We start from the raw sequence: 16,323 nt of genomic DNA on the forward strand, positions 1-16,323 counted from the left end.
TTGATTGGTTCTATGAAGACCTACAACACCTTCTAGAACTAACACCAAAAAAAGATGTCCTCTTCATCATAGGGGATTGGAATGCTAAAGTAGGAAGTCCAGAAATCACCGGGATAACAGGCAAGCATGGCCTTGGTGTACAAAATGAAGCAGGACAAAGGCTAATAGAGTTTTGCCAAGAGAACACACTGATCATAGCAAACACTCTTTTCCAACAGCACAAGAGGCGACTCTACACATGGACATCACCAGATGGTCAATATCGAAATCAGATGGATTATGTCCTTTGCAGCCAAAGGTGGAGAAGCTCCATACAGTCAGTCAAAACAAGACCTGGAGCTGACTGTGGCTCAGATCATGAGCTGCTTCTTGCAAAATTTCGGCTGAAATTGAAGAACGTAGGGAAAACCACTAAACCATTCAGGTATGACCTATATCATATCCCTGATGAATATACAGTGGAGGTGAGGAATAGATTTCAGAGATTAGACCTGATAGACAGAGTGCCTGAGGAACTATGGACGGAGGTCCATAACATTGTTCAGGAGGCAGCAACTCAATCCATCCCAAAGCAAAAGAAAAGCAAGAAAGCAAAGTGGCTGTCTGATGAGGCTTTACAAGTAGCTGAGGAAAGAAGGGAAGCGAAAAGCAAGGGAGAAAGGGGAAGATATATCCAACTGAATGCAGAGTTCCAGAGAATAGCAAGGAGAGACAAGAAGGCCTTCTTAAATGAACAATGCAAAGAAATTGCTCGGATGGCATTCTCTCTGTCCCATCAGCCAGGACAGCTAGACTGGTGGGGACGAGGGAGAGGGCCTTTTCTGTGGTGGCCCCCACTCTGTGGAACTCCCTCCTTAGGGAACTCCGTCATGCCCCCTCTTTAATGAGCTTCCGTCGTGCATTAAAAATGTGGTTGTTCAGGCAGGCATTTGGGGTGGGTTAGGGTATTTTAGAAAATGTTTTTACTGTAGAATTTTATTGTTTTAAACTGTTTTATTGTATGTTGTACATCGCCCAGAGTGGCTGGGTGACCAGCCAGATGGGCTATTAATAAATTTAATAAAAAAGAATAAATTGAGGAAAACAACAGAATGGGAAAGACTAGAGATCTCTTCAAGAAAATCGGAGATCTCAAGGGAACGTTTTGTGCAAAGACGGGCATGATAAAGGACAAAGAAGGCAGGGACCTAACAGAAGCAGATGAGATTAAGAAGAGGTGGAAAGAATACACAGAAGAATATACAGGAAAGATCTTAATGTCCTGGATAGCCATGATAGTGCAGTCACGGAACTTGAGCCAGACATCCTAGAGAGTGAAGTCAAGTGGGCCTTAGGAAGCATTAGTAACAACAAAGCTAGCAGAGATGACAGTATTCCAGCTATTTCAAATCCTAAAAGATGATGCTGTTAAAGTGCTGCACTCAATATGCCAACAAATTTGGAACACTCAACAGTGGCTACAAGACTGGAAAAGTCAGTTTACATTCCAATTGAACGGCAATGCCAAAGAGTGTTCAAACTACCGTACAATTGCGCTCATTTCACATGCCAGCAAGGTGATGCTCAAAATCCTACAAGCTAGGCTTCAGCAGCATGTGAACCGAGAACTACCGGAAGTACAAGCTGGGTTTCGAAGAGGGAGCGGAGCTAGAGATCAAATCGCCAACATTCACTGGATCATAGAGAAAGCAAGAGAATTCCTGAAAAACCTCTATCTCTGCTTCATTGACTACGCTAAAGCCTTTGATTGCGTGGATCACAACAAACTCTGGCAAATTCTTAAAGAGATGGGAGTACCAGACCACCTTACCTGTCTCCTGAGAAACCTGTATGAGGGTCAAGAAGCAACAGTAAGAACCAGACATGGAACAACCGATTGGTTCAAAATTGGGAAAGGAGTACGACAAGGCTGCATATTGTCACCCTGCTTATTTAACTTATATGCAGAGTACATCATGAGAAACGCTGGGTTGGATGAATCAGAGGTTGGAATTAAGATTGCTGGGAGAATTATCAACAACCTCCGATATGCAGACGATACCACCCTAATGGCAGAAAGTGAAGAGGATCTAAAGAGCCTCTTGTTGAGGGTGAAAGTGGAGAGTGCAAAAGCTGGTTTGAAACTCAACATTAAAAAAATGAAGATCATGGCATCTGGCCCCAATCACCTCCTGGCATATAGAAGGGGGAAAAATGGAAGCAGTGACAGATTTTACGTCCTTGGGCTCCAGGATCACCGCAGACGGTAACTGCAGCCATGAAATTAAAAGACGCTTGCTCCTTGGGAGGAAAGCTATGGCAAACCTAGACAGCATAGTAAGAAGCAGAGACATCACCTTGCCCACAAAGATGCATATAATCAAAGCTATGGTTTTCCCAGTAGCAACGTATGGCTGTGAGAGCTGGACTATAAGGAAGGCCGAGCGCCGAAGAATTTATGCCTTCGAACTGTGGTGCTGGAGAAGACTCTTACGAGTCCCCTGGACTGCAAGGAGGTCAAATCAGTCAATCCTAAAGGAAATCAACCGTGAGTGCTCCTTGGAAGGACAGATACTGAAGCTGAAGCTCAAATATTTTGGCCACCGAAGAGAATGCGAAGAGAAAACTCCCTGGAAAAGACCCTGATGCTGGGAAAGATGGAAGGCAAAAGGAGAAGGGGACGACAGAGGATGAGATGGCTAGATAGCATCACCGATGCAATTAATATGAACCTGAGCACACTCCGGGAGAGAGCGGAGGACAGGAAGGCCTGGCGTGCTATGGTCCATGGGGTCACGAAGAGTCGGACACGACTGAATGTCTCTACAACAACAACAACAACAAGCAGTATTGCTCCTGTTGTTTTTGAGGGGTTTCACAACAGGTGTGATCTTAATTTCCATCATGAAATAGCTTCGTGTCTCATCATAGAATTCACTAGCTCCTTAGCATATGGATATTTGATGTAAATACTGGGTACAATCAATATACTCACATTTTTGGCTACGTTCATGACATCCCAGGATACATACATGCTAAGAGGATACTATCTAACCAAGCAAGATGCAAAAGGAAATAAGTGGAAAAGTAAAGTTTGAGAAAGCTTGAGAAGCATTGGGAAACACATTTTCTTCTTCAGGAGTATTTATTTTCAAGAAAGTATCTATAAGAGAACACAACTGCATTATTGCCTGCTCTCTGGGCAGTCACGTTCTGGAATAGAACCTCCCTCTGAACACAAGATTCCTGAATGTCAAGCATATTAATATAGCTCAAAACATGTCAGGTTGTGCTAGGACATTGTTTTTGCGACTATTTAAGAATACAACATAAGAACATAAAAAGAGCCATGTTGGTTCAGACCAAAGGTCCATCTAGTCCAGCACTCTATTCACACAGTAGCCAACCACGTGCCCATGGGAAACCCACAACCAGGACATGAGTGCAACTGCACTCTCCCACCCATTACCCCAACAACTGATGTACATAGGCATACTGCCTCCGATACTGGAGGTAGTATATAGCCATCAGGACTAGAAGCCATTGATCACTTTATCCTCCATTAATTTGTCCAATCCCCTTTTAAAGCCATCCAAATTGGAGGCCATCACTACACCTTGTGGAGGTGAATTCCATAGCTTAACTACGTGCTGTGTGAAGTACTTCCTTTTATCTGTCCAGAATCTCCCACCAATCAGATTCATGGGATGACCCCAAAATAGTATTGTGAGAGGGAGAAAAATGTCTCCCTATCCACATTCTCCATACCATGCATAATTTTGTACACCTCTAACATGTTCCCCTTTACTCGCTATTTTTGTAAGATAACAATCCCAGCTGTTGTAACCTTTCCTCATAGGGGAGTTGCTCCAGCACTTTGATTATTGTAGTTGCCCTTTCTGCACTTTTTCCAACTCTACAATATCTTTTTTGGGTGCAGTGACCAGAGCTGTACACAGTATTCTCAGTGTGGTCACACCATCTATTTGTATAAGGGGACTATGATCTTGGCAGTTTTATTTTCAATTCCTTTCCTAATTATGCCCAACATGGAATTTGCCTTTTTCACAGCCACGCACACTGGGATGACATTTTCATTAAGCCGTCCACCACAACCCCCAAGATGTCTTTCTTGGTCAGTGACCACTAACTCAGATCCTATCAGTTTATACTTGAAGTAGGACCCCCCCCCCCCAACATGCATCACTTTACACTTGCCTACAATGGAATGCATTTGCCATCTTGATACCCATTCTCCCCGTTCGGAGAGATCATTTTGGAGCTCCTCACGATCCCTTTTTGTTTTAACCAATCTAAATAATTTGGTGTCACCACCAAACTTGGCCACTTCACTGTTCTCTCCTAATTCCAGATCGTTTATGAATAAGTTGAAAAGCACTGGTCCCAATACAGATATTTCCATTGGATCTTAAGTACATATGTTTGTGTGCCTGGAGAAAAGGTTACTGTGCAAAAGGTTCTACTGTAGGCATGTCAATCCGATGCTACAATCCTTTGCCGAGACCAGCAGGACTTCCTTCCAAGTAATGGATAGGATTGGACCGCCAGTCACTTTAGCTGAGAATCACACTACACAATAATGTTCCTTACAATGTCAATGCACTTATTGTCTGTTATAGTCCTTTTCAGACAGGAAGACACTAAAGCAGTAAGAAATAAAGCTGCTCTTTTTTTATACATTATGCAGTTTCATTTAGCTCCATTTATATATGCAAGCATGAACCTGTGCAATGTACAGCTACATAGAAAGCACAAGAAGCATTTTATGAACAAGGAAAGAAACGAGAATCAACAGCTGTAAGATATCACAAATGTGAAGAGACAGCTGCAGTGATTAGTATGTTCCCAAGTTTTGACAGTATCTTTACCAAGGGAAAATACTCCCTACTACGCCTTCATGGGAGCAGCTCAACAATGTGGGGTTGGTTGAGTTTTTGTTTTATGTTACTATAGCATACAGTTTTGGTGAGCTGTTCACAAAGGAGTAATAATGGCATTTTCCCTTGATAAAGATGTTGTTGTAAATATGTTGGGAATTTACCAACCCTTGCAGCTGTCTTTTGCACATTATTTTATCATCAAAGGCAGATACCCTATTATGAATTGCAACACTAAATGCAACTTGCCCAGTTCTCCCCCCTTATAGACATTATTCTTTTTATATCGATGTTAAAGACAGAAACATAGGATCGGCCTTTATGGCATCTGAATCAGGGAACTATCAATGAGAGTCAAACTAGGTTAATGTGTTCCTCAACTTAAGAAAAACTGTAGCAGAGCCATAAAGGGGAGTCCACGTTTTTGTAGCAGCAGGGGGTCATGTTTAACCTTGCTCAGCACAGAATTTTTAAAAAATTATATCACTCTGCCTGTCCAGCCTGTTTTTCTACTTGGTGGGGTGGGAGAGAAGACATCACATACCTTTCCTACATCTACAGGAAGAAAAACAGCTTAGGAGAGGCAATTTTAAGGGCACAGTTTATTAGGGAGAACAGTCTTTAGAAAACTGCTGGAGGCAAACAGTACACACACACACACACACACACACACACACAGAATGTTAAATTTGGAACTTCCCATGACTGTCTTAGTGTGCGTGTGGGGGGGAGACCATCAAGAGACATATCCCACTTCATGACTAGCTTGGCGCTCATAAGCAAGCTACTCTTTAAAACAGCCATTGCATGGTTACAGTAAGCATTCTCCCATGTCTTTCCATATTACGGAGTTTCATTTATTCATGATGTCATGTACTTCCCCGTCCCACAACGTTAACTGCTGCTAGCAAGGACAGAGGCACCACTATCATAGTTATATTATTATTATTATTATTATTATTATTATTATTATTAAATTTATTAATCGCCCATCTGGCCGGTCACCCAGCCACCCTGGGCGATGTACAACATACCACAAAACAATTTAAAACAATAAAATTCTACCATAATTTTTTTTTAAAATACCCTAACCCACCCCAAATGCCTGCCTGAACAACCACGTTTTTAATGCACGACGGAAGCTCATTAAAGAGGGGGCATGACGGAGTTCCCTAGGGAGGGAGTTCCACAGAGTGGGGGCCACCACAGAAAAGGCCCTCTCCCTCGTCCCCACCAGTCTAGCTGTCCTGGCTGATGGGACAGAGAGAAGGCCATACGAGGCTGATCTTGTTAAGCGGCCTGTCTGGTGCTGCTGGAGGCGCTCCTTAAGATAGGCTGGGCACCATATAGGGTTTTAAAGGTCAAAACCAACACCTTCAATTTGGCCTGGAAAACAACTGCTAACCAGTGCAACTCCTTCAGCACAGGAGTGATGTGATCTCGCCAGTGGCTGCCTTTAATCAGGCGAGCCGCCGCGTTCTGTACCAGCTGCAGCTTCCGAACCATCTTCAAGGGTAACCCCACAGAGAGCGCATTACAGTAGTCTAAACGACAGGAGACCAGGGCATGTACTACCGATGGGAGCAGATGGTCGGGAAGGAAGTGGCGCAGCCGCCGTATCAAATGGAGTTGATACAGCGTTGTCCGGCTCACAGCTGACACCTGAGCCTCCATGGACAGCTGGGAGTCCAAAATGACCCCCAGGCTGCAGACCTGGTCTTTCAAGGGTAGCCATACCCCATTCAACACCAGGTCAACATCCCCCAGCCTCCTCTTGTCTCCCACCAAAAGTACCTCGGTCCTGTCAGGGTTCAGCTTCAGCTTATTCCTCCCCATCCAGCCACTCACCGTCTCCAGACATTTGGACAGGGATTCTATGGCCAACCTTGGTGAAGATTTGAATGAGAGGTAGAGCTGCGTGTCATCCACATATTGATGACACTGCACCCCAAACCTCCTGATGATAGCCCCCCAGCGGCTTCACATAGATGTTAAATAGCATCGGGGAGAGGATGGAACGCTGTGGCACCCCACAAGTAAGTGGCCACGGGTCCGAAACCTCCTCTCCCAGTGCTACCCTCTAGTACCTGCCGGAGAGGAAGGACCGGAACCACCGCAATACAGTGTCTCCAGCCGGTCCAGGAGGATACCATGGTCAACGGTATCAAAAGCCGCTGAGAAGTCGAGGAGAACAAGGAAGGAGCATTCACCCCCATCCAGAGCCCTCCTCATATCATCCACCAAGTCGACCAAGGCCGTTTCTGTCCCATGCCCAGGCTTGAAGCCCGATTGAAATGGGTCTAGATAATCAGTTTCTTCCAAGTGTGCCTTCAACTGCACCGCCACCACCCGCTCAATCACCTTGCCCAAAAATGGCAGATTTGGGCGAAAGTTGTTCAGAACTTGAGGATCCAAGGAGGGCTTCATTAAGAGCGGTCTTATCACTGCCTCCTTGAGGACTGATGGCATCACTCCCTCCTCAAGGGAGGCGTTCACCACCGCCTTGATCCCCTCATGCAGTCTCTCTCTGCAGCTCATAATGAGCCAAGATGGGCAAGGATCAAGTAAGCAGGTGGTCGGCCGTACCGATGAAAGCACCTTGTCCACTTCATCAGGAGGAAGAAGCTGGAACCAATCCCACAAAACCTGTTTGCCACAGGCCGCCTCTTGCTCACTAACTGTATCCACAGCGTGCAGAGTAACACACCTAATCTGATCAATTTTATCTGCAAAGTGCCTTGCCAAGGCCTCACAGGAGGCCTTAGAATGCTCCAGTGGTTCCGGAGCCACAGGACCGACCAGGCTCCGGACCACTTGGAACAGCCTCCTGGGACAGCACTCTGCAGACGCGATGGAGGTAGCATAATATTCCTTTTTTGCTGCCTTCACCGCCACGTGATAGGCTGAAGATACAGCTCTAGCCCGTGTCGGATCGTCTTTGGGGCGAGAATTCCGCCACCGGCGCTCTAGCTGTCTCACCTCCTGTTTCAGAGCTCGTAACCGCGGATTGAACCATGGTGCAGTCTGAGCCCTGTTCAGGGGGAGAGGGCGTTTCGGAGCCACCCGATCTAATGCCCCAGTGATTGCGGCATTCCAGCCACCCACCAGGGTCTCGACCGAGTGGCCGTTGGCATGCCCCAGAGAATCCCCAAGCGCGTTCAGGAAGCCATTTGGATCCATAAGACGCCTGGGGCGGACCATTTTAATGGGTCCTCCACCCCTGCGGAGGGGTTGTGGAACCGAGAAGTCCAACATCACCAGATAGTGATCTGACCATGACAAGGGGGTGGTGGATATACCCCCGACTTCCAGATCACTCCCCGCTTCTCCAGAAACAAACACAAGGTCTAGTGCATGACCGGCTACATGGGTGGGCCCAGTTCGAATATGGTGCAGCTCCCAGGAGGCCATGGTCTCCGTGAAGTCCCGAGGTGCTCCTGTGAGGATGGCCTCCGAATGTACGTTGAAGTCCCCCAACACCAGTAAGTTAGGGGACTGTACACGCACATCAGAGACCACCTCAAGCACCTCGGCCAGGGAGTCAGTCGTGCAGCGGGGTGGACGGTGCACGAGCAGAATCCCCAGACTGCCCTTCGGGCCCAACCTCCAGTACATGCACTCAGCAACCTTGGTCTCCCGGAGAGGGGGTCTGGTGAAGACCAAGGACTCTCGGTAGATAACAGCCACTCCCCCTCCCCGATCCCCGATTAGGTGTGTAGTTAAGCAAAACTACAGTTTGGGGAGCCTATGAGACAGGCTGGCCATTGTCAGCAGCTACCTCTATGATGCAATCATTCATCCCCTAAGCTGTGCACCCCCTTTCAACTGCCCACCCCTGCCAGTCTACTTATATCAGCATCACAAACACACTTAGCACATCTGGAAAGGTATCTAGAGATGCTTATCCAACCTTTTCTGACTTTAAGGGCCTGGTAAGAAACATATAGGGAAAACATCTCCTTAAGGCTAATAGAGTCTCAGGTGGCTGGGATCAAGGCTTGTTAATCCAACAACATTTATGCCTCTTTTATTCCTTCATACCGATCTCTTCCAAAATACCTCGTAGATTTACTAAATATTAAAATGAGGGCAGCCTTCACTCATGTAAGATTAAATGTTCTCCCTCTGGCAGATTGGGTGGGTTGGCTTAAGTGGGTCCCTAAGAAGGACAGAGTAGGTGGTTGTAATTCTGTATCAGTTGAAGGTATCTTTTGTGTACTTCTGTAATGCTCTATGTATAACTATCTTAGAATCAAATATATTTATCCGTTATTAAAATTGTTGAAGGGAAGGTCATCTCTTGCAAAGGTTTGTTTTTTATTGTCTAATGCTGACAAATATCTTTCAGAGCATCTACATTTCTTGCCAATGCTCTACAGATGCATGTCGCAAAGTTTAAAGGCTGTATTGAAAAGTATTCAACTTCTGATGGTTCATTAGTACAGTTTTAATTCTATAATGACCCTTCTTTCACTGTAACTGTGCATAATGGCAATTTGCAAAGATATAATAAATTATTTGGTTGGCTGGTACTAGAGTTATTCATGTAAAATCAAGCTAACTGCACATGCAAAATTTCTTGAAGGGTGACAGGCACAGGGAAGTTCAATGGGTCTCCAGCAAGAGAGTAGGTCAGAGGCAGCTGCCTCTCAATTTTAGATTTCTGAGGGGAAGAAACTTGCCTTCTTTCTTCTTCAGTGAGAAGACTACTACTGTGGCTAGACAATACTCTGCAGGAAAAACAACTTTTATATAAAATAGGTGGAAGCTGCACAAATCCTATGTCACCCATGACTTCACTCATTGCCAGGCTGTCTGCCCCCAGCTGCAACTGAACTAGATCATCCTTACTATACAGTATAAAACTGCAACTGTATACAACCTTCAAAGTTGTTTAATGCCTCCAAGTGTACAAAGTTTAATTTTATCCATACGTCAAGACCTTGCCAACAGCTTTCCAGCAATACATTTAATTAAGTTTGACCTCTTGCTCATGGATGTCCTTTGTTTGCTGATTGTGTAAGGCCAGCGCATTCTGTGGTCATTTCATCCTTGTCATGCCCACTGGGGATGGTAGAAGTCTTCTACTGGTGACCTTTTTATTAAGACTGAAAACCACAGCAGAGGAGCACACCAGCAGTGTAAGTTAATGAGGGCAAATGCTATGTAAAGAGCACACCATATATTAAGCTGAAAAAACAGACTTACCTTTAAAAGGCCACAATACTGTCTTGCACCTTTAACATCACAGTTCAAAACTCATTTTCAGTTTGAACAGTACCTGCATTTAGATCTTAAGAATCACTCTCCAGGAAGCCTGGAAGCACCTTCTTGTGATTATAACACACTGGTCTATAAAGTGGATTAGTTATGGATGATCATTCCTATATTATGAAACTGAACTGAAATCTGAACCTCTGGTGCTATGTAGCCCACTAAAAAGAGTTATCTTCTCTCAGAGGATGACTGTGCTGCCCCAACAAAGGCAAAGATCGGGATCTAACTCCACCGCATTCAAGTCTTGCCTCCGGATTCCCCGCAATGCCTTTGGCAAGTCACTGCTCAATACCTGACAGGATGACTATTCTGTACCCTTGTCTTCCATGGTTTGGTTGTGTTGCTGCTACAGTGTGACCCTAGCCTTGGAGAAAACATCTAAGACATCGCTTTGTATCTTCATGCAGAAGCAATCCATTCAAATATGTATATACCAAAGAGTAAAGCATTGCACTTTTAAACAAAAAGCTGAGAAAACAGATACAGCTTGCCTGTGGGTAGTATGAAATGACAGATACTAAATATTGCTTTTATGTTTTACCAAATTTCAGCTAGTTTCCAGGTTAGCCCCAGCTCAGAACACATACTTGCAAATTTGGCCACACTACTCAATTTTCCCATAAGGGAGACAAAATGTTCAAGCGTCCAAGAAGAAAAAACAAGGCAACAGGGCTTCTTCTCAAATATCCATGGCAAGAATATGAAGGGAGGTAAGTAGCACTGTAGAATTATGGCTCATTTAAAAAGGCCCTTCAAGTCTGTTTACCAGGGAGAGGGCCCTTGCGCAGGAAGAGGGGAGAAACCCACCTCCCCAACTCTAGAAATGGACTCCTATCATGCTGAACTTTGCAGCAGGCAGAAACAGCTTGCTCAGCATGACATAACTTCCCACTCTATCCCCACCCACCCAAATAGCCTCTACCTGCTAGGAGAAGGGTCACTCACAAGTTATGGCTGACCAGTAAGCCAATATTAAAAATTTGCAGATTTGGGAGAAGGGATTCACAGTATGCTAGAGATCTTTTGGGTAACGACTGGCCCAGTGCCTCCAAGTACCAACTTCCAGTAAGTCAGCTTCCAGGAAGTACATCCAACTCCCAGTAAGTACACCCAGAATACTATTTATATCTTATTCCCCACCCATAACTGCCCCAGCATCTGGACATTTAGGGGAAACAAGTGGTAGGAGTCCTGCATGTAATTTGCTGCGCTCTGCTTCATCCTCTCTGCGTGCTAATCAGTGGGATAAGGTCCAACCACTTGCTCTTCTCCCACCACTGTACATTATGTAGCTGAACTTATATGTAATATATTTCACCACTCCTCAGTCTAGTAAAACACACGATCTCCAGAGATGTTTATGCCCTTCCCTTATATGCCTGTTCTTTGTTCTGAAGTAGCACAATGCACTTGCTTTGAGAACAACCTTACCCAGAATCCTCCAGAAGGTTACAGATTGATGAACGTCATTTTGGCCAGCAGCCATGGTCTTTTAAAAAAAAATCACTCCATAATTACAGCAAATAAAGACTCCCCAAAGACACTAATGTTGAATGTTTGCTGTACAAGCTATTAACATAAGAGGCATCTGTAAAAAAAAAAAAAAAAGGATTTGCCATTACTGTACATTTAAAGCTCTATCCTCAGGTCTCCCATATTCTGAATGCCTGCTGCTTGCAAAATAAAAAGTCTTTTGTTCCATCTCTTTGGAAAAGCAATTGCATGGGCTGCTATTTGCTTTATGTTAATATACCATCTTGTCTTAAGGACAACACACTGAATTCACAAAGCACAAGGATATGGGGAAGAGGAAATTTGTATCATTTATTTTCTTCAACCCCCCTCATCATTTTCATATACTCTTAATATTTCTCATGATCACAACCAACAGGTAGCACTAGTTGACAGCCAGGAGCACCTGTTCTCTTATTTTCTGCTCCTCTTAGTTCCATATCCCAATTCCAGATTTGTTCACCATCCAGGATTTTTTTAAATTATCATTATCATTATTATTAAAAACTTTTAAGTCTTCCATTGTAGGATAGCTGCCTTGGCTAATACAAGTTAAAATTTTATTGCTGAAACCTGATGCAGTAAATCTTCCTGCAGCCCAGATAGCTAATTAGGTTTCAATAAAACTGAAACAAAATATTCTAGTTTAACTTTATTATGCTCTACAACCCAACATCCATTACAACTCAATGTGATCAGCTTTTTCAAAAGCCATCCAGTGTCACGGAAGGCAGATAAAGAAACCTCTATGCCAGCTTTCTGCAACCTGGTGCTCTGCAACTCCCATCAAACCCAGCCATTGGCCATGTGGGCTGGGAATGATGGAAGTTGAAATTCAACACATCTGGAGGGCAACAGGTTGGGGAATGCTGTCCTATGCAAATCCTAGTAGTGCTCTTTGATTATTTGGGCAAAGGCCACAAGAGCTCATACCTTTTCCCGACATTCAGGGGAGAATGCACAAAGCTAAGGAAAAAACAGTATAGAACAAGAGCAGAATGATGTGGCCTGGTTCACATGATCAAACAACTGATGGGGTTGCAAGCACATGCATGCATGCACACAAGCACACACACACACACACACACGAGTGAGCCTACTGGCTCCCACCTGCTCTTGCTTTGCTAAACAGCCCAGGAATGCTGTGTTCCTAGGTTGCTGTCATGAGGTGCAAACTTGGCACTCTGGGTTGTTCAGGGTTAAACAACCCAGAGTTTTAACCCACGGTTTGTTGTTGAGTTAAAACTCTGGGTTGTTTAACTTCAAACAGCCCAAAGTGCCGGGTTTGCACATAATGACAATGACACAGAAATAGGGTCAATTTACTCAGGAACTGGTGTTACATGTGAGCCAGGCGAATGTGTGAGCAGAGATCACCAAGTATGGGGAAACTGGACTTCAGCACTGGACATTACATGTGTTTGCCCACTATTGCTGGATCAGCATGTGCTTAAATACCGGCTAATTTGATGGAAGAAAGAATGGGCCCTTCTTCCAGCCAGAAGACACAGGAGTTATTAGGGGTCATTTGAAGTAACACTGATAGAAGACAAGATTTCAAAGTAGCCTAGAAAAGGGAAAGAGCAGTCATATTCACATGCAATATTAAGCCATAATTTAGCGCTATGTGAACAAGCAGGAAGGAGCCCTGGGAGAACCAGGCTCACACAAAGCATCAGTAAATTTACAACCCACACCATGAGATATGGAATCATCCCATTCTGCACTAGCAGAAGCTTCTGTAAGTACTGCCAGTCGTTGGAACACTCATCCATTTAAGGGGCTTACCACAATGTGAATGGTCTGAATACACTGACACAAAATGTTTCCCAGCGTGTTTATCAGATGGACTTTTGCTTCTAGCCCACAGCTTTACTTCTTGTGAGCAGCTGCTAAAGCTTCACACTACTTAAAAGACTGCATCCAACTACACCAGGGCAACTGTCAGCCATAGAAGCCCTGTACACCTTTAAGCACACTGCCCCATACATTCTTCCAGTGACCAAAGGGGATGCCTTGATCTGCATTCCCCCTCTCAAATTAACAACCATTTGGGAAACACTAGAGAGCCTTTTTACTGTGGCATGCAAGCTCTGGGACTCCCTGGCTTGAGCAATCCTGCCTAGACATGCTCTTGTTCTGCTGACAGGGGGACAGCTTTCCCTGGCTGCTGAATATTGCTACTGCTACTTCTATTTTACAAGTTGCTGCTGTTGTTTTATTTATACTGTATTTTAAGTGGCTTTAAGTCAGAGAACTTCTCTATAGAAAAGGCAACTAATTAAGTGAATGAAAACTGAAGAGAAATTTAGGAATTCCATTCAAACTAGAAGGGAAAAAAAAATCCTAACCAGGGAGAGTGCAGCAGAAATCTAGTAACAGGAGAGTAAGCTGGACAGGCAGAGGCAAAGCTGTTCTCCTTATGACGTAAGGGGCTGGCAACTGCTAGAATACGGGTTGTGTTTATCTTGTACCATTATCTGGTTTACACTATAAGCAATTTGTTTCTCCAACGATCACATTTTTAAAGTAGTTCTAGACCTATTTGGTAATCTCATTAATAGTATCTACTGAAGGCTTCCTTCCCCAAGACCCAACTCTACCATCCCCTATTATTATACCATACTGCTATCTGTTTCCCAACCTTCCATGCCCTTGCTTCCAGAAGTATTCAGTTTGGAAAATCCGGATGATGGACACAGGAAATATGTATTAATGGGGCACAGGTGTGCCCTTTTACTTAAGTTGAATCACATACAAAAAGTTCCACCATTATAAGCTTCAAAATTCTACTGCTTATATAAATGACAGCTGTGATGAAATCTACATTTATACAAAATTTCAAACTGACATGATACAAATTGCCACAGGTATATAGCAAGTTAAGAAGTCCTGAAAATAGATATATTTATACTTTTTACTCCAAGCTGTGGCTCGGCATATCATATAGTTCTTTCAAATTTTGATGAAAGCTAATGGTATACTTTATTCAGGCTTGTCGAGAATCATAGTAGGGTTGGAAGGGGCCTATAAGACAATCGAGTCCAACCCCTTGCTCAATTCAGGAATCCAAGTCAGAGCATCCCTGACAGATGGCTGTCCAGATGCGCCTTTCATTGGTTTGGTGAAGCTCTGAGCAGCAGTTCAAAAGTTAAGGTTTTTATGCCCCCATGAAAGCTTATAGCACTGATGGCAAAGTTACGTCAGGCATGCTCAGTTTCACTCTGCAATTAGAATGGTGCCAGTACGCTAGAGTTTTGAGAGGAATTCCAGCGTTACTGACAGCATTCTGACAGTGGGAGAGGGGTAACAGGAGATCATCAACTGAAGAGTGAGATCATTTTGAAAGCTGAGAGAATCACTCTCATGGATAGATCACTGATGCAGAGGGATCCTGTGCAGGCTTACTCAGAAGTAAGCTTTTCTGAACATACAGGGACATATCTATTGATTTGTACACATCTACGCAGTTAATGACTTGTTAGTGTTTTGCTTTTTAGTTTGTGTTTGCTTTTTTCAGAATAATAAATTTCCTTTTTAAAAGAACACAGAAATTCAGTGATCAAGTATCTCCTTGTTCAAGACCAGAGTTAAGGCTACTTTGTGTTGGCCATAAACTGCCTCTTTATTGGCCAATCTTGTCTGATTTCAGAAGCTAAGCCGGGTCAGCCCTGGTTAGTACTGGATGGGAGGCCACCTGGGAATCAAGCTTCCTGCACTGAGCAGGGAGTCGGACTTGATGGTCATGTAGGCCCCTTCCAACCCTATGATTCTATGACTCTATGAGTCTATGGCTCAACCTCCACAAAGCCAGGAAATTGGCTTAACAGACATGCCCGTGATCAGTAATGATGTTGTGCAATGTCACAAAATGTGCTTGCTTACAAGCAACAAATAGGCATGGGTCAACTCACAGGAGGATTGCTCTAGTTGTCACCGCAGGAGATCTGCACCTTTTGTGTCTTTGATCAGCAAATCAGTTAAATATGGTCTATTAAATGGGCATGTGTCACCAATACCAATACTAGCACACCGCTCTTTTTATGCAAGTGGGGGAGATCTATGGTTGAACACAAAGAACCATCATCAGTGTATCTAGTTTGATCTTGATGTATCCCCAAATCCTCTGTACTACACAGAGGTGCTTTGGCAGGAATACTGGAGAGTCCAACCAGACAGATGCATGTAACATAGGTTCTCTGAAGGCAGGAAGCTTGAAAACCAGTAATGTAGAAATAAGCTGTATAGGTATGCCAAAATCATATCAAGTATTGAAGATAACTATACAATCAATACCTCTGTTTAAGGCATCACTACCACCAATGCATTTTTGCAGCCTACAGTAGAGAATTGAGTACATATATTTACTTCAACAGAAATCTAGGAAACTGAGTATCTGGAAGCCAACTATCCAGATTACTGTTTCTATTAAAATTTACCCTGTAACATCTGCTAACTAATTTCCCTTTACATAAAGCTCTTAATGGGACACTCAGTCTTTTGCCAACATGATTTCATTTCAAGGCAGCTCTATTTATTATGAAATGAGTATGGACAGGTATTCAGGGGCTCTTATGCAGGAAAGCTTAGATGACTCACAGGCTTAAGATTAAAGGCTTGTTCTCAGCAAAAAAAAAAAAGAGTCCCTACATATATA

The 16,323-nt window shown here is 43.9% G+C and overlaps 1 protein-coding gene across 8 annotated transcripts in view; it reads right to left on the reverse strand.

Annotated features, from left to right (window-relative positions):
- KHDRBS3 (KH RNA binding domain containing, signal transduction associated 3) overlaps positions 1-16,323 on the reverse strand; it is a 131,993-nt gene that overhangs the window by 100,361 nt on the left and 15,309 nt on the right. The window lies entirely within an intron of this gene.

Source organism: Heloderma suspectum, chromosome 4, assembly GCF_057233095.1.
Source record: "Heloderma suspectum isolate Gila_16-S chromosome 4, 16-S_ref, whole genome shotgun sequence".
In the NCBI taxonomy this organism is placed as follows: Eukaryota; Metazoa; Chordata; class Lepidosauria; order Squamata; family Helodermatidae; genus Heloderma; species Heloderma suspectum.